Here is a 19412-nt window from a genome sequence, read left to right as displayed (position 1 = left end):
AAGCTAAGCATGCAATTTTCACACTAGGTGAAAAGACACCTGGGCTGGTTTACCACTGACCTCAAACAATTCATGCAGTGCAATGAGCCAACTAGTTTGAAACCACCTCCCTGCAACGGCGTCTGAACTTACTGGTGCTGCCTCTGGCCCATGCTGGTACAGCAGTGCTGTGCCATCTGCATTCCCTGCTTGGGAACAAGTTCTGCGTTGTTCCCTGCTTGGGAACAAGTTCTGCGTTGTTCCCTGCTTGGGAACAAGTTCTGCGTTGTTCCCTGCTGGGAGGTGTAGACCTGTCCTGAGTGATTTGTTCAAGATGGTATGGGAAGACTCTGGCGGTGCAGAGACTTAATGTGAGTCTTCTCCTAAGCTACGAGACAGCTTTCTTTTGTTTCTAGGCTGCATAAATTGTGAATGAGAAGTCTTTGCATCTGGAAAGACATGTTTGTGATGTGTTTTGGAAAATGCGTTAATGCCTATAAACAAGATGAGTCTTGAGGACTGGAAAGAATTACTTGGAATGGGGCTGTTTAGGCCAGGGAAATGCTTAGATTGTTTTTCACTGTTGGAAGTCTTGCCAGCTCAGACTTCTATCTTGCTTTTATTGAACTTTCAACAGGGTTGCGTTGATTGGCTCTGTTATGTCACAAACTAAAATTAAAATTGTTACACAGTTGTGGCGTTTATTAAAGCCATGCTAGTAATGTATTTCTTTTGAAAACTGAGATGGTTCAGAAATTGTGCGATCTTGTTAGTGTTAATCTCCTGGCTACTGATATGTTTTTTTCCTCATAGTTACTAATTTATCCATAGTCCTATTATACAAAACTTATAAACTGACAAGAATGTGAAGATGGCATTACTACTTGGTGCTTTCTGCAGTGTGGAAGCACTTGCACAGTGTGTTTGACATTCACTGCAACGTTCTCTCCCATCTTGATGGGCATGTGGAAATGTGAGGAGATAGGAGTGTGAGTGGATGCAGCTACAGTGTGTTCCTGACCATCTGATTCCAAGTGTTCAAAAGTCTTTGAAAAGCGGTGTAGGAATCATAGCATTTATTTTCAAACTGAACTTCTGCAAACTCCAGGCATGGTGTAAGAACAGAGCCAAAGGGGTTGCACTGGTGATTTCATTCGTACTTACTTGAGCTTAGAGTGTGTGTACTTCCTGCTTGTTAAAAAGATAAGTTTTGAAAACCTAACGTAAACCAGATTCATGCAGAGCAGCAGAATTAAGAAGTGGTCATTTGTAAGTGGAACTTGGCTTCTTTCTCCAGTTCACTTCCCAGAAACATAACGCATAGGCCCTTAAGGAAAGAAAATGCACTTTCTAATATGAAAGCTGCCTAGCATACAGCTCTACTTTTATTTTACCAATGCCTTGGTTTTTCTTCTTTCCATTGTATGTCTCCTTGCTTAGAGGAGAAAGCTGGAACATTAGGACATCCAGGTAGGATCAGAAAGCAACCATACACAAAGTCTCTTGAAGAGAATTCCAGCCAAAATATGAGAAGTCCAGCTCTATCCTTAAATAATTTAAATGCAGTTCTTTATTATTTTCCTGACTTATGAGAATTGCTGCCTTTCTGGCAATGATGCTTAGACACTTGCTAATGCACTGTGTCTTCTGTAGTTATTGTGTTGAATGCAGTTGATGCTACATCAGTGTCCAAAATTTTGTGTAGTCTGTGCTATGCTGAGTGAAGAGGAATTGTCTTGGTCCACATATAAAATATGTAGATTGCTCTGAAAGTAATGTCTCCTTTGTTTCCATGGGCAACAGATACAAAGAGCACAGTAACACTACTTGATGGAGCATAATTGAGCAAATTCTCAGCTACAAAAAACTGTTTTTCAACAGAGCCACCACCTTTAGTTATAGTTCTTCACCAGCCATGAACAAGAGCCTGCGTGCCACCCTCATCGCAGTCTGCACCAGCAGGGGTGATCTGCTGTCATTACTACTGAAACACATCACCTGGTGCCTCACTGTGTTCACATCCACTGTGTGGTCTTCATAAACGTTCAGTGAGTGGCACATAGGCTGGATGTGCCTGGGCTACACAGTGCCATCTGTATTCATGCAGAGGAGAGGATTTGTTACCGCAAGTCTTGGAGGTAGGATTGGGTTTGTGTGGGAGCTAAGGTGCAATGGAAATAGCACTGGCTCCTCACTGATGTCAGTTTGGGCTGTATCTTTCTAAGGATACTAAAAAAGGCAAGTTTACTGAGGAAATAATTGTAGAACCAATATTTTGCAGGGCCTGATTGTCTATATGCCTAGGGTTTAATAGACTCTACAGATGCTCAAGGGGTGTTTTTTCCACCCAAATTGTTCATTTTGTAGAGTTGAAACTGGAAATTGAAGAGTTAATAAGATTGTTCCTAGCACTTTAACCTGTGAGTGTTTGAACGCTAAACGTTTTCCTCATTTATAAAGAGGTGCATTTGGGTAGGCTTTGTGTGTGATCATTCGTTTTCCAGTAACAAGCTGAATGTTCACGTGGACCAGGTTTTGGAAAAGATCTGCTTTCTCTGCATCCGTAAATTTCGATCCATTTTATTGGCTGCCCTTTGCTAAAGCTGTTGAATGGTCATTTGTTGTTGCCTGGGCCCTAGCCCTTGGTGTGGTTTCAATGGGTGAAGCATAAGCAGGAAGAGCAAGGGTAAAAATGTGAAGATGGGGCTGAATTTGGCCATCCCTTCCATCACTGTAATGCTACCTGCACAGATGCTGGATGGAGAAATGCGCAGCAGTGTGGCTGCTTGCTGCTGTCATTTAGGGATGTGGGTTGTTGGTATGGTGCTGAGGGCTTGACAGATGGGGACCAGATGCATTTTGTGATCTTTTCCAACCTTAATGATTCTATTTGCCTACTTCTCTGTAGAATGATTACTTAGCAGTTTTGGGGTAAAAATGTTATGTCATAGGCATGGGGAAAAAATGGAAAGAGTGACATCTAGTGGCTCATAAGGAAATGTACATTTTTTTCCTCAGTACAATGAAAACTAAAGCAATTCCTAGTTATGTGATTCACTTAAATTTTGTAGTATTTGAAATTTAGACATCAGTTTGATCCCAACAATTGAGTTTGATGTCTACGCCAAGGCTTGCTAGCTTAGTTACCCTGTCAAATAGGCTCTGTCTAATGGTATGGGATGGATTATATCCATATAATGCCATGTGGAGGAAGTGGGTGGCTTTAGTGGGTTTTTTTTTCCTGTTAGTCTCCAAGGACTAGCTGTCTAGCTATTGAACCAATGGAACTATTCCTGATACCACATCTATGGACAAATTCCAGTTGTCTGGTTTCCAGTGAAGCATGAGCTAGATAAAGCCTCTATTGCTCAGAGGCAGTGCTTGGCTTCTCGTGGTGCATAACAATATAATTGCAAGTTATATTTGAGATGCCATGAAATGAGGTTGTGTGTGGACACTTTCTAAATCTCTGTTACAAGGAGTGTTGTGTGTACTCACTGGCTTGGCTTCCTTCAGGAAGAATGGAAACAGATGTTTCCTAAGACTTGAGAAAGGAATGAGCTCTGCTGTGTTTAGATGGAGTCACTCTCTCCTCTCTCTTCCCAGGGAGTCACAAGCATGTTCTGAAATCAGCCTGCCCATCCATTACAGAATGGAGCTGGGTAAGTTTGATACAAATAGAAAACACTTCTTTTATTTAGACCAGTTGCCTTTGCAGTTGTCCCAGTAATTAAAGTAGTACAGTAAATCCTGTGCTCCAGAAGGTCTTGGGTATACATAGCATATAAATTCACAAGTAGCTGTGGAGAATTTTGGGAAAAGAGGTGGCATTTAATACATGCAGAAGTAACTATGTCAACTCTGTCAAGTCCCGTCAGCCTTTGGTAGAGCCTTGAATGTATCCAGATGGTTGCTACCTACCTTTGTTTCCTTTCACTTCAGGGGTGAAGAAAAGGAGAGAGGAGGATGAAATCCTGTGTGGCATGTGTGCTGTGTGCATTAGTAACATATCCATCACAGCTGTGGGGTCTGAAGGAGAAGGAAGGAAACAGGTGAAGTCTGCTGTGCTCAGAGGAGGTCAGCATGTGTTTGAATGCCAGTAAGCAGCAAACTTTTTGTCTTAAAACTGTGTGCTCCTACCAGGAACAGACTTGTCATTGGTAGGTTGTTGTTGGAATATGTTCTTCATGATGCTATAAGGCAAGCTTACTTGGTTGGAAGTTTTGTGGAGAAGTCACTATTACAACAGGGATTGTTTCTGTACAGCAGGGAGTAGTGTGGGTATGGACTGCACGGGGAGCAAGAAGAAAGGAGTCTTTCTGAAATAGAAACCATTCTGAATTTAGCTTCTGTGCTGTAGCAGGCAGCAGAACTTCACAATTTGGGCCATTTCTTTTTAATTTCTACGTGTATTTTGAAGTATGGCAGCAATTACAGGTAAAACTATGCCAGCTGCTTTTCCTATAGGGGAAGAGGGCCCTTCCTCAGCCATGCCTTCAAGCATAAAAGCATTATTAGTGCCTTGCTGTCAAACATGTGGCCCATTTAGACTGGTGTATCTACCCTTGGTGGTAACAGCAAGCAGTATTGTATAAGGCTAGGACATGATCCTGACCATTTCCTGTTATGCATTCTCCTTCTTTCCCAGCATCTGTAGTCACTGGATTTAGGATCACAAGGAGGTACACATGTGCCTCTTTATATTACCATAACTGTTCTGGAGCAGTTGTCAAATTTTTATACAGCCTGCTCTTGTCTACCTGCTGATATTATTGGTCTCCTTGATCTCATGTGATTGCAAATCCCAAAGATTCACTACTTGCTCTATAAGTAAAGGGAAGTTATTTCTTTTGTGTATTTTAAACCCATTTTTTCCCCATACTCTGTATGAGTGCTCCTACTTTCAGTATTGCAGTGTTAAATGAATAATAGTTCTGATTTTACTTTCTCCACCACTTTCGTGATTTTGTAATTGTTGTTTATATCCTCCTCTGCCTACTTGCCTTTGAATTAGCGGGAAGAGTATCTCCTTGTAATGCAGCTGCTCCATCTCCCAAATTCCTGTTGTGCTTTGTGCAAGCATATAAATTGAACAAGTACTTAAATGTGGGTACAGACCAGACTCTCACTGTCTGAATGTTTCAGCTGTCTGTCACAACACACACAGTGAACTGCCCAATTAAAACAGCCAGAGTGATCACAGCATGGCTATTTATTGAGCACCTTCTACTTGACCTTTTCTGAAGCTGCAGCAAGCAGATTCTGAGAACATTTGTAGGTTGAACTGCAGAGGCTTTCTGTGTTTGTGGATGGAAACCAGCCAATTCACAGCCATCCCTGTGGGTATCTCACTTATTCTTGAGCTGAAACCAGCTGTTACAGAGGGCCGTAGCCTCACTACTTGCATATGAAGTTTCTGGTCCAATTCGTACTTTGGTTTAGGTGGGTGGTTCTTGCCTGTCTTAGTGCTGAAGGTGCTGAGTCCTGTTTTAGTTTTTGGTAGTTGGTAACTTTGTACGTGCTGAGATACCCACCAAGAGTATGTGGGCAGCTGCAGGGCAGGTACAGGCAGCAGCCACTCTAGGAGGCATTCTCATTCATTTTTGCCCAGGGCGTTGATGCCCTGTTGAAAAATGGATCGTTAGAAGAATTTGATGCTGCAGGCAGCATCTGTCAACTCCTGGGTCTCTAAAAAGAGTGGAGGTTGTCTTCAGGTGGTGTGATTATGGTGAAACTTGTTCATAGATGTTGCTGTTCTTGACTTCTGGTGATTTATTATTGATTAAGCTGTCTTGTTTATTGGAAATAATCCAGACATTGATTTTAATCATAGATTGAGGAGTTACTGCTTTCATAGATGACTGAGTAGCTCTTACTGAGACAATGCTGAGTAAGGATTCTGTGCTCAGTTAAGTCCTATAACCAACCTGAATTTCAGAATAGTGAAGGGAAGGCTGAAATATTTGATTATATTGGCAAGAATTCAAGGGTGTAAAAGAGCATTTTACTTCGTTATTTCCTACATCTAACTAAATGTGTGACCATATAGTCTGGTAAGCAGAGGACTGCAAATAGAACTTTTGCTATATATTTTTTTCACTTCTAGGGAAGTCAAGATTTAAAAAAAAAAAAAAAAAGTAATGAGAGTAAGTGTAACTTTAAGATATTAATAAATTCTGAATGTGTCCACCTAATCTCATTGCTGGTTTTTTCCCTACTGATGTGGGAATATAATGAGCTGCAACAGTGGCTCATTGTAGTTGTGCTAATTGTTAGGGCATGAGGCATATTTTCTCTTGGAAGTTCTGTACATTCTGTGCTATGAAACCTGCAACACCTTTCTGGATACATTCACTGACAGAGTGTTTTCCTTTCAGTTAGATGGAATAATACTCTCCAAAGTAGGATATTCCATATCTATTGTTGTTATATGTTTACTGTGAAGAATGTGACCTTGTTCCTTCCTTGCACTGAGTGGTATCTTGTAAATTTCATAGATCAATTAAGCAATGACTATGTACCAGAATAAACTATTGCTTTTGGCAGTTTTTCATACGCAGCAAATACACTGATACTTCAGCATCTTCCACACAGCTTAGTGTTAGAGTTTGTCACTAGTATCCGTGTAGCATAGTGTGAATAATACTTTTTTTTTTCTGTTTTTGTATTCTTTTTTTGTGGGGGAAGGTTTTTTTTTTTTTTTTTTTTTTTTTTTTAAAGAGTAGCAAGTATGTCAGTATTGTTAACACAGTTCCTGTGGTAGACAAGGTGCTTCAAAGAGGGAAGTAGCATTGCTTGGAAGGTCATACAACAATTGCCCAATCCTCAAGATTTATTTTCCAGATTCCCCAGGAAAACTCTGTTCCCATCTCACAAATCCTAGTGTTTGTGAACTGGATTGTTCTAGGGGAGTATAGTTTCAAAATGCTTCTGAGATGGATATCTGGTCTTCAGTGATACTTGGTGAGTGAGACTTGGCCTGTGACCATTAAAGTGAAGATGGGATGCTGGCTGCAACTACTTTGCAGCTTTGTTTCTTAGCAATTGTGTGCTTTTTAAAGCAGATTGGGGTACCTTGTTTATTTCACACTAATTCAACACTAATGATTCTGGTATTTATAAACCATGTGTGTTATCCTTTGGGGAAAAAATGGAGCCAAAAGCCATGGTTCCAGGCATGACTGAGATACAACCAACCCACAAGGATCCACAGAAGTCCAAAATAAAGATACTGTCTCACTGCTGCAGAGCATTTCAGCATGGATGTTCTGGGTAACCTTCAACAGTGCAGTGAGTTCAGAAAGTGCACGAGCTGTTAGCTATCAACTTTATTGGATATTTCATGACCTGCTAGCTAGGGAGTATGACACTGTGGTTTCTCAGAAGGCTGAATCCAGGATACAGCTGGATACTTATATGCATATATAAATACATAGGGAGGCTTCAGCTAGAATACACAAATATATGGAACAATACATCACTGCTGAATAAAGCTATGATGAAACAATGCATTCTAGGAAGTACATCATGTGTCTCTTCTAATGGAGATCACTTCCTGCTAGAAGTAACACATCTTGAGCTAAAAGCATGAAGCTTAAAGCAGGCTCACAGCACCACAGAAACACTGAGGTTGAAAGGGACCTTCAGAGGTCATCTAGTCCAAACTCCTTGTTCAAAACTGGAGCAGATTATTCTATGTCGTGCCTAGCCACATTTTCGACTACTCTCCAATGATGGGGGCTCCTAAACTTCTGTGAGCATTCTGTGTTTGAACATTTCCATACTTAAAAAGTTTTTTCTCATATTTAGATGTAATCTCCTGGGTTTCAGTTTATTCCCACTGCCTCTTTTTAAGTCACTGGGTAAAATGGAGAAGAACGTGGCTCTGTTGTCTTTACTTTCTCCTATCCGTTATCTTTCTTCTGTAGGAAGATCCCCCCTGAAGTAACTTGATTTGAATCCATGCATCTTGTTTTGCTATTTCTGCATGGATGAGGGCAACATCAGTTTTGTTCCCTCATGATGAGGGATGCGAACAGAATTCATGAATTCAGTGCTGGTGCAATGAATGTGGAAATTCTACTGCCATACACCATGTGATTGTACCTCATGTAACTAGTCCATCTCTAGGAAACTCTAAACAGAAATAAAGCCAATTATGATTTTTTCCAACTCTTTAAAACTGTTCTTGAACAATTTAAGTTGTTTTTGTTGTTGCTTACATCATGAATGGGTTAACTCATATTGTAGCATCACCCTGAGGGTGGAGTTTTGCCTGAGATCTCTGTGCAGAATAAACAGCCAGAAGTGCCATGTCTGAATCTTTCTTAAGCTCTTGCTCAGAATTCTGATCTGCGCTCTGGGGGGATTTTGCAGCTGTTTCTATGATCCATCTGTTGGAGCAATAACTGGATCTCAAACAGTCTCCTCTAAAATTTTTGGAGACCGTCTGTACGTTCTGTTGCTTTCTAAGCAAATTTTTTGTTGCCTGTCCTGATCTACTTGATAGGATAGTGTGGGCTGACTTTCTGAAGCAGATACCTGCTATTTGTCAAAATATTCTTAGGGTTAAGTATGCTGACCTGGAGCTGCTCCTTGCTTTCCTTGGCCTGAGCATGTAAGTGTTTGGCCTTCAGGAGTGAGCACTTCAGGCCCATTAAATCCTTCTGCATACTCAGCAAGTATTTCCCTTCCTTTGATAATTGGTGCCTGAGAAAATAACTGTCAGAACAAGGAAGGGCATCTTCTTGCTTTAACGCATGTTTCTTTGTCTAAGCCTTTCTGACTCCTTTCTACATGCTGATATTATCCTGAGTCTGATGCATCTCCAAAAGTTCTTGAGATGTGAATCTCCTTTCAGCTCTAGAAAATGTCAGCACATTGATCTCTGTTAAAGTAGCATTTAATCTTCTAAAGAATGTTCTCAAGAAGGCTGTCTGTCACTTATTTCTTTTTGTTTATTTATAGCAGGGAGGCTCAAGGGAAATTTGTAACTCTTCTTATCCATCCAGAATTTGTTTTTGTTGGAACGTAAAATACACAAGCGGTGTTGTCCCAGCATCGAAACCAGGGGTAGAAAGGTCATTTCTCAGGAGGAGATCTCTTGCATAATCTTCTGTTGCATTTAGGGTAGCAAGTAGCCAATTCTCTGCTTATAAGAGAGATGCAGCAGTAGGGGAATGGGAGGGGGGAAATATTAGCAAGGAGCTGGGGGGAGCTTTGCAGGGCTGGGTGAGGTAGAAAAGCATGGATGAAAATTTCTCTTGGCAGAAGACTTTTACAATTGAATGGGTTAATCTGCTTTTCCAGATCAGAATGGAGCAGGACAGAAAGCATTTTGAATATAAGCATATGGTAAACTTCCTGGCTCCAAGCTCAGTTCAGTGGTGACAGCAGAACGCACTGTGCAAAGCTTGGAAAAGCAGGGATATACAGGATACTAGATTCTGTTAGGTACAGTTGCTAATCGTGGCTTACTTGAAGGTTGTAAAGCTTCTTCATGTCTTTCTGATTCCATTAAAACAAGCTAAATTATGTCCTGCTGGCAGAATATAAAATTCCCTCATATGAACTCAAATTGTTTGAATATGTGGGGTGAAGCCTGGAGTGCTGGATTTATGCAGGAATTATGTCAATCTCTGGCTGTCTGTGCAGGCATAGTGTCTGTACCTTGACTGTTTCTGGGAAGTAACTGTTTTAAACTCAAGATTTCTTCCTCAGCCTGCTTCACCTGTTAGCTTATATCTAAGGCAGCTGAAATGTTGGGGAAAGCAGGCAGTTTCAGCACAGTGGTGCCTCTGGCAAAAAATCTGGTGTGGTGGTGTGCCATCAGAGCTCTAACAAGCCCTGAAAGGTAGCAGAAAGCAGTTTTTCTCCTCCATGGGAAGCTGAGCTGATGAAAAAAGAAAGCAGGAGGCATCTTCTGCTCAGACCGGTCTCACTGTGGATAGTGAAGCATTTTTATTTTTTTTTTGCACTCTGCTACGCTGTTGATTTTGGCATCACCATTTATTTTTCACAGATTGGACTGAGAGTCTCTTCCCTCACCTCTCCCCACCGTTCAATCTGTTAAATTGTACCTATAAAACCCGGCTACAGGCACTTCACCTAGCCCTGGGCCCAACTTCCATCTGCTTGTTGAGAGAGGCCCATCCATCACGCTGTGGGAGAAGGGAGGGATAGACCTTTTCAGTGCTTTCAAGGGGCCTCTGCTTTTCTTCTGCTAAGGTTGGTTTACAGGTGGGAACCGCCTCTGCCATCTAGTGGAAATTCACTACCCTCTTCTTGACTATTCGCTTTCCCCCCAGAATTACATTCATGTTGACTAGAGAATGGAAGTAATGTTATTTCTAATTTCTAAATTATTTCTAATACAAAATACGTGTAAGAAATTAGTTGTACATAGGGTCTACATCAAGAATATTTACACAGATTATTCAGGAGATAATTTTACTTGAAAAAAAGTTGATGACAAGGGAAGGGAGTGAACTATCAGATACCAGGAGACAGATCACTACAGTGATGTTGATCTTCATATTTGCTTGATGCTGCTCTTTTATGAGAAAGCTGTAGTGTAGCTGTCTGAATAGGGACCAGGAGAACACTGTTAATTGAATTCCCTGTTTTCGTTCATTTCTGAACTTCGCTATAAAAACATTTTACCTTTGAAATTATTTTATTATAGTTGTGGCTGCTTTTGTTGCAGGAAACAAAACTGACAAAACTGAAACTATGACGGGTGTGACACTAGAGAGGGAACTTCTCATTGAAGAAAATCAGTGCTAAAGGTTTCTAGCCTTGCCACCAGGAGCTTGCTAGGGAAAAAGATAAGAGATGGGGATACTGAAGAAAACTGAGGAAATGGTGGAAGAATGAGTAATTCTCTTGTCAGATCAGAGCTGCAAAATATGCCACTTCCAGTTTCTAAACCCATTAAAAAAAAAATAAATTCTGTATTTTTCCAGGAAAAATAAAAGTAGGCATCTCCTGATTCTGCCACGAAGATCAAACAATTTGTGTTTTTCAGTTTCTTCTCTGCAAAATGAGGATAAGGACAGTGGGCATTTTCTTTGTGAGCTGTAAGTGTAAGCCAACTCAGCAATATTCCCCTTTGATGCTAAACGCTGAGCGTGCTGCAGCACTAACAAGTTGCTGGTTAAATGATGGTGAGATTTAGGACCTTGTGAAAGTCACAGGCAGTGACTCTTGTGATTTTACACAAATTAATGTGATTTGTTCTATTTCCTTCTATGATCTTTCCCGTGGGGAAAAAATCAGGCAGTTACCACTTCCACTGCTGAGATGCAAACTACAAAGCTGATTCCAGTGAAAAACTGGCTTGTGATTTCCTGATGAAAGATTAAACAAAAAACCAAAATTCAAGTTATTTCTGAAGATGTTTTTGTGGGATGATTTTAAAATGCCTCATTTTGAACTTGGTTTTATTTAAACAATATGTTGAATTTAAAAAGTACTTGATTGACTTTACCTTTGTTTTGTCTTTATAGTTCCTAGCTGTTTACCAAGAAGCCCAACAAACCAAAACATTCGTGCATACTGTAATCAATTCAATTTGAAGCTTTACTCTAATTCTGGTAGGTCTCTTTGGTTGGCTCTCCTTTGAACTACTAATTGTAGCAATTGATGCAGCTCACATAGTCCTGCCTAATAGTTCTGTTTTTCCCAGAATTGTCAGATCTCCTGTGTGAATGTTATAAAGACTCCTGTGTGAGTGTATTCTAGAGGTATTTGTGGATGGGAGAGGGTTGGGGGGAGGTAGAAATAGGCATCAGAATACAACAAGGCAAAGAGGGGAGAGTTTGTGCTGACAGAGCACATCTGGAAGTCTCTCAGAAATGGATAACCTTGAGAAGTTAGCAATACTGTTGAATCCACAAACGTTGACAACTTAACATCAGTCAGCCAAGTCTGTAAAGACCACCAGCAAATACCATTATTGACAGTGTGCCACATGACTCATACTGCATCTGAGATTGTGGTGGCTGTTATCTGCAGACAGGGACGACTGGCATATATATACACACCAGTGGAAACAAGGGGCCCTTAAAGCTCTCTCTCAGCACCTGCCTAGAAGCCAGCAGTGCATCTGTATGAGCCTCTGTTTGCGAGTTGACAGTTGATGTCGGCCTCTCAGCTGTCACTGCAGGCTGGTAACTTACAAGTCAGTTCATTCAGGTGCCTGCCAATGCACTGTGTGAATGTATTGTGTAGTTATCTGCTATCAAAAATCACAGCTTAATTCTATTAATAACAATGTCATTAAGAAAAAGGTGTTCTTGTAAGTATGGATGATCTCTCCCTTCCTCCCAGTTTGATTCCCTGTCACGGAAAGAAAAAATATCAACACATATAAAGCCATTTGAGTTCCTGAATGATTCGTGGCAACTCAGAAAGCCAGAACCAGCCCAGAGGTCAGGAAACTTGTGCTGCTACATAGATAGTCTACCTGTTGTGATTTGTCCCTGTCTGCCTGTAGTTCCAGTCATACACATTTATAAAATTAATTATATAGGTGTGTTTGGACCAGCCAGGTTACTGTAATGGATGCTACTTTTCTCAGATAGTAAGTTGGGGGGGGGGAGAAGGGGTTGGGATTGAATTTAGCAAACCACATTTTGATAAAAACATACTGTAAATTTTTAATAAATTGTATGAAGCAATTTAAAGTATTGAGCACTTATTAAAGTACCTGAAATGTGCTGGGTAAAGCGCTCTGCATTTTCAGACTTAATTTTGTGACAATACAGGAAATTAGTACTTGGAAATTTGATAATTGGATAATGAAATTTTGAAGATGAGAAGCAAATCTGAGGTACGTAATGACAAAGTTTCATATGAAAGAAGAAAAGGTATCAACTGATGAAAATAATGTTGGAACGTGTAGGGGAGCAGACTGTAAGACCTAGGCCCGAGTTTGCTACACGTCGGCAGTGTTAGACACCATTCTGTGGAAACACTATTTCCTGGCAGTTGCATGTAACCAAGGATAGGAATATGTTTTTAATGCATATGAAGAAAACCTCTTTACTCTCTAGCTAACAAGAATGACACTTACAAAGGTATAATTTTTTTTGTACAACAAAAGCTGAAAATACTGTGAAAGTAGAAACACAAGTTTTTGTTCCACTTTGAAAACTGAAACTTTTACTTGTCAAAGGATACTGTTTTATAGAAATGGAAGACTTATGTAAATTTGTATTTGTCAGAGCTGCAAAATGGAGAGTAAGTACCAGCTATTCTGGCAGTGCTGTACAAAGCTTTGATTCTAAAAGGCTGGATTCTGTAGAGCACATCAGTGCACAAGAGACACGCTGGTTGGAAGGAAAACGTAAGACTTCTATTAGCAGTTCATTCAAAGAGGTATTCATCCTTCTGGGAATATCTATTTTACCCTAGGCATGCTTTTACTGTGTGCTTCACATAGGGCATAGTTTTAGCAGTCCCCTGAAAAAAAATTAAATTTGCATGAAACGTGAAATAAGGCAGTGTCTTACAATGACAGTAAAATGGCTTTTGGGAGCTCACAGAGCAGCTTTTAATATTCAAGTGTTGTGAATGTGTATCCACAAAAAAAAAGTGGTGAAATCATTAATTCTAAATTTTAATGGAAAAAGTAAAACTGATAGTCCTCTAAACCTTTACAGCAAGATTTTCATTGACTTTGAGGCAAGAGTTTTGCACAGTAATAAAAGTAATAACTGCTTCAAACTTTACAGTTATTGTTTGTGTTTTGCTGAAAGGCAATCTAGCAAAGAGAACACAGCTGTACAATTCTCAGGATGATGCTTATGAAGAGCCATTGTATGGATTACCCTGAAATTTCAGAGAAAAAATGCTATCTTGTTAGCTAAAGGTTTAGTATTCATTTTAATTCTAGTAGTGTAAATGCAAACATTTTACAATTATTGAGATTATTACTGTTTTACAAAACGGTGTGAGACAGAGGAAAACTTTTTCTTGTGGACTTTGTCTTATTCTCTTCACCCTCGTGTGAATATGTTCCTAATGCCAGACATCAAAGCATTAACGTTACTTTCCTCCCGCTGCTCACCAGCTGAAATCTTCATTAAAAATGGAATCCAGCCTTCAAGTCAAAGCCTTCCACTGATGAAATGTGAACATAATTTCAGGATTCCCACTCTGATCATCTATTGGAGACTGAGTAGAGCTAGAACTTGCAGTGCTATGGGCGTTCTACAATGAGGAAATGCTTCCCTGGCTGAATAATTCCAGTTTGTCATCTCTGGGGACGTTCATGTGGGGTAGGAGAGAGATGGTGGCTTCTTTAAAAAATGAAATAAAGGCAGGTCTATAACTTAAAGGAAGCTCTAGGCCAGTAATAGGTTGCATTACCTTTTCTGATGGCTACTGTTGATCCTTCTCTTGACCCTTTATGTACTTTCTCTCTGAATAAAACTTAACAAGTGAACACATTCAGGAGAAAAGCTTATGTATTTGAGTAAGTCCTCACAGAAGACAAACGTGGGGAGAAAGGAGAGAACTGCTGAAACCAAAATCATAGATTTGCTCACTTCCCTTTATTCTGGCCCAAGAGTCATACTTAGAGAAATATTTTTTAATCTTTTGCAAATCTGAGTCATATATAAAGTATTCTTTGAAATTGATCTTATCAACTTCTCACCTTGAAGAGAATTTCCCAAGATAGACTGGGGTATTGGTGCTATGAATGTACTAGTGAATCAGAAAAACCTTCAGTTAGTGAGGTTTAGCCTGCTTGCACTTAAGGGAGACATTGTTCCAGTTGTATCTCAGGTTTCCCCCATATTTTTTTCCCCGCATGCTTTGAGACTGGAGACAAGTCCATGATGAACAGTGGAGAGTAGATATTTGGTGAATGATGACTTTGAAATTCTCTGCTGTTAAGCATGTGTCTAAAGAGGGAACCTCAGCAGAGGATGCTGGCAAGCAGTAAGGTGAAGTTTGGATAGGTTGATAGGGCCCTTCCAAGTCTTGTACCTGTCTGAGTTAAATGACACCTAACCTTGGTCAGGTCTGGAAGGACACTTTTTGTTTGAAAAAAGAAAAAAATGTACATGGTGATAAGACCATTTCCTTTCTCACAGCGTCTCCTTTAATGTCAGGCCTGAAATATGAAGTCATTAGGGGATATTAAAACAGTGCTGACAAACTAATTAACAAAAGACATTACGCCGGATGGGCTCAATTTATCCTTTTTAATGGTTCTTATAAATGGGTGCCGCCAATTAAAATTAATAAAGATTTACCAGCGATTGCCCAGCATACACTGTTAAGGAGCTCCACTGAAGGTCGCCTTAAAGTCAGCCTTGTCAAAGCTGCAAGTTCAGCTCCCAGTACCAAGCCTTGCTGAGCTACTCTCACTTATGTTTTCCCAGGCACTTTCTCCTTCTTTGTACTTGGCTGAAGTTTATACACTTCTGTCTCTATCTCTCTAAAAACCCATCCATCTATTGACGCTATTAAAAAATATTCCTCCCACTCCCCCTACACTGTAAGTTTTGTCATAGTTCTACAAAGGAGAATCTCAGCAGTAATGATCATGAGAATTCCATTATTTACAAATCTGTCTGTTATGATGAAAATCTTGACATGAACCTTTCTTTTTAAACTGATCTCTTATTTTCTTGCTGTCAAATTAATGTACGATAGAGTCCCTGCTTAGAGGCACAGTACCAACAATTAAGAATGCCCTGTGTAATGGTACTTTTATTCAGCCTAGCCAGACTAAATGCCACCAGGCTGTGCTCTTCTAGCTGCCAGTGCTCTGCTTGGTTTGTCTGAAAATTCATCCTTATATTTGGATGACAATGAGAGTGTTTGTGTTAAAGAGTTTCAGCCAGCTATACTGAAACTTAAAAGCCACTGTAGGTGATTAGGCAGGTATTAAAATATGAATTAGGGTTTTGTGGGAAACCAGATCAGGAAGTCACAACCAGGGTGACGTGACCCTGCTGGGTTATCTGATGGAACTCTGGGGAAATTTGAGAGATTACAGCTGGGAGACCGTCGGGAGAGTTAACGTTTTATGTAGCTTTTTTTTTTATTATTATTATTTATTTTAAATACCCCATGACCCCACTTTTGAGTATGCTAAGTATGTTTAGGAGCTCTATATGGCATGCTCCAGGACTGAATGTGTCCCTCTGGTGGTGCAGATGAATTGCTTGCACCTGTGCTCCCTAGGCTAGCCATGGCTCTTCACCAGATGCTCAATCACTGGTTCATTCTATGATCTTATGGCACTTATACACCTGTAAGGAAGTCTTTGGATAAGTACAACTCCTAGTTTGTGTCCTGTTACGTTTAGTGTCACAGGATTATAAATTGTTTAGTGTCTTATAGTAACATCTTGGCACAGATGTTTTTAGTAGAGTTCTTCGTCTTTGTAAATCTCTTTAAATAGCTGCTTCTGTGCCAGCCTGTTGGATAACAGAAGGCTTAATATGAATGATTTTGTACTGCTTTTTGTTAAAGCTGCCACAAGCCTTTAGACTTGTGTTGCCTAGTTATGGTATTTTTCACAAAGATTATTTCTCTCAAAATCATTGATTTTTTATTTATTTTTTTTTTCCTCTTTATTTCCTTCTTATTTATGATGCAAGCATGGGAGTAAAAGCTTTGTGGTTTCCTTTGGTGGCTGTTCTGTGTTTGGTATTCAGGTTTTATGTGACTCTGGAGAAAACAAACTGAAGAAAGGGAAATGCATCTTCTAATTAACAATTCTAATTAACAAAATATCCACCGAAAATGCCAAGGCAAGCTATATGTTTTGCAAGTTGAGGCTTTTCTTACCTCATCTTCTAACTGCCCTCTTAGAGGGAAGATCTGCTTACGTGAGGCTTTGTGTATTTTCTCATATTGAACTACTCTGCTCTCTCCAATTCTCAGTTGCTTTGCAGGCTTGTTTGATAGACCCCAATAAATTAACCAGGTAGATGAGCAGGAAGAACAACAGATGAGAAACAAAACTGAAAAACAGTGGAGCATTGCAATCTCAGAAGATTTAAGTAGTCAGGAAACAAAATATTCAGAATGCGAGAGTTCTCACTTTCTCATCAAGCTGAATTCATAAAACAAAATAATTTAGAGATGCTGCTGTGACTTACTGTGCTGACTTGCATGACTGTAAATCATTTATTTTTCCAAATCTTTCTTCCAAATACCCATCTTAACAGAAGATAGTTAAGCTGTTGAGTGTACCACGTATAACTGATCCTACTACGTGCAGTGACTGCCTGTTGGACTTGCTCAGGATGTGTCAAAGTGGAATATGAGGGTGTATGTGTTACAATGTGGTTCCAGACTACTAAGCTTTGCAGCTTCCTCAAACAAGCCAGCATGGAGGGATCACCAGCTTTTGCCTGCTCTCTTGATGTACAGTACATTAATCGTACCCTCCCTAATTCCTGCTTTAAGATAAATCTCTTGCGCTCCCATTATTTGGCTAATTGCTGTGGATTATATAGCAGTCGGGTGCTCTTTGGCAGGAAAAGATTAATGGAGGACATTTCCTTTGTTTTGATTTCATTTGCTAATTGCTGTGTGGAGAGATGGTTATGTTAATACATCCTCTTTCCCTGCTAGATAGAAGAGTTTTGTTTAGCATGTGCTGAGAAAGGAATAGTTTGTCAGGAATCCTGAATGCTTCTTCACGTTTGTTTTGCTCTGAGGTTTTGTGAGAGGGGAGGTCTTCGGACAATAGATGGGTTTTATCATGGCATAGATGGGTTACCCCTATGCTTATGTGCTTTCTTCTGTGCAGGAAATACTAACTATAGGTACACAAAACAATGAATGAAAAATTATTTGCATCTTTTCATCTGTTTATTGGGATACTTGATCCCTTTGTGCCTCTGTCAGACTCTTGGTAGAAAGCCAGAGCTCTACTGAAAATTCCAGGTCTTTTAACTGAACAGTTATGTCACCATTCTGGCCTCTGGACAAGATGCAGTGTCAGAGCCAGAGAGGAGCTAAGAATCCTTGTTCTCCCATTGAACTTGATAGGAGCTGAGTGCGGTTCTTAACTCTATTGTTTTTATTATGTAATTTTAAAAATAACTGTCACCAAATGTGCATTTCTGTCAAGTTTGGGTAGGCACAGAAGTCTGAGGGAAGTGGCCAGATAATTGAGCCATTGATGTTTGTTAGCCAGAAAAGAGTCCAAGCCAGTCACTGGAGACTAAAAATTGCTGCCATCTGTTGCCTGTTCTCTTGCCTTTGCGAAACATCTTGGATGTCAGTCTTCCCTGCTGAGACAGATGTTCCCATTGCATGTCTGCAGTCAGGGATTTGTACTAATTGCCCCTTTCCACTGACAGGTCCACTCTTAGCCATAAAGAAGTCCACCTTCCTGCCAGCAGAAATGCCTTAGAACAAAGATTTTATTGGTTTAACTTTTGAAAGGCATACTGGGGAGGAGCAATTCCAGTACCTTCTATAGTTTAATTGTCCTGTGAAGAAATGAAACTCCTCAGTTTCCAGTTATTACTTTGACAGATTTTACTAGAACAAAATTTTTTTGGTTCAGTAACTGCAGCTACTAATCTGGGGACCCAGACATAAAGTTTCTATCATGCAAGACTTGCCAGTCTTTCTATTGATAAGTCTGTCAGTCCACTGTCCCACAAAGTCTGGTGAAGATGAACAATGTGTCTGTTTTTAGGCTTGTTTTTACATTAAGAACAATAAAGTCAACCCTGGGTAATGATAGGAGTAGCTGTGCTAAGCTGTTTATGATTTTGGTATCTCACAGCAAAGTGGGGGGTGGGGGGATTGTCTTTTGGATTTACGAACTCTAACTATTATTTATTTTTAAAATTCCTGCGGAAGCCTTGTGGTTTCCACTGTGTGAGTGTAGATGTAAGCATGCTTACCTGATTAAGACTGTTCATTATTTTTCTACTGCTATGAAAACACTTTTGGAAGTAGGAATCTGATCCTACTGTGAGGGAGAAGACCTAATATCAACCAGGTCATGTGAAATGATTCCAAAATGCTGAATGTATTTTGCAATTCATAGTACTTGTTATCCATGGCTGTCAAAGCACTTTCAAGAAAGGTTAAAGTCGTGGAGGCTTGAGGTGTTTGCATGGAATAAGCTCACAGAATCACAGACTAAGATGTTGTATTGGGCAAAGCGACTGGGAAATCCAGAGAACAAAGTTTGTCAGGAAAAAGAGGAGGCTTAGATCCTCACAACAGCCTATAACTGCAAAGGGGACTCATTGCTTCCAGCAAGGTATTGGAGCTTTGCCTCAGGAATCATAGCTCCTAATTTGTCTTAAACCCTGGCTGCTGCTCCCTGACATGATAATATCAATTAAACTGTTGCAAGGCCAGATGGGGAGAATTGTTCCATTTGAGGGAGCAATAACATTATTAAAAAAAAATCCAGAACCATCTCAAATGCTATC

General features: G+C 40.0%; 1 long non-coding RNA gene across 3 annotated transcripts in view; it reads left to right on the top strand.

Annotated features, from left to right (window-relative positions):
* Window positions 1-19412, top strand: part of LOC125695019 (uncharacterized) — a 113084-nt gene that overhangs the window by 7169 nt on the left and 86503 nt on the right. Inside the window, exon 2 of one of the 3 annotated variants that reach the window (XR_007377775.1) lies at window positions 3586-3641. The exons of the other annotated variants lie outside the window; for them this stretch is intronic. This is a non-coding gene — a long non-coding RNA (uncharacterized LOC125695019). The remainder of the gene's footprint in view (window positions 1-3585; window positions 3642-19412) is intronic. 3 annotated transcript variants of the gene reach the window in all.

The sequence above is a fragment of the Lagopus muta genome, chromosome 6, assembly GCF_023343835.1.
Source record: "Lagopus muta isolate bLagMut1 chromosome 6, bLagMut1 primary, whole genome shotgun sequence".
Taxonomy (NCBI): domain Eukaryota; kingdom Metazoa; phylum Chordata; class Aves; order Galliformes; family Phasianidae; genus Lagopus; species Lagopus muta.
The sequence above is the reverse complement of the archived record's forward strand: the minus strand, read 5'-3'. Positions and strand labels throughout refer to the sequence as shown.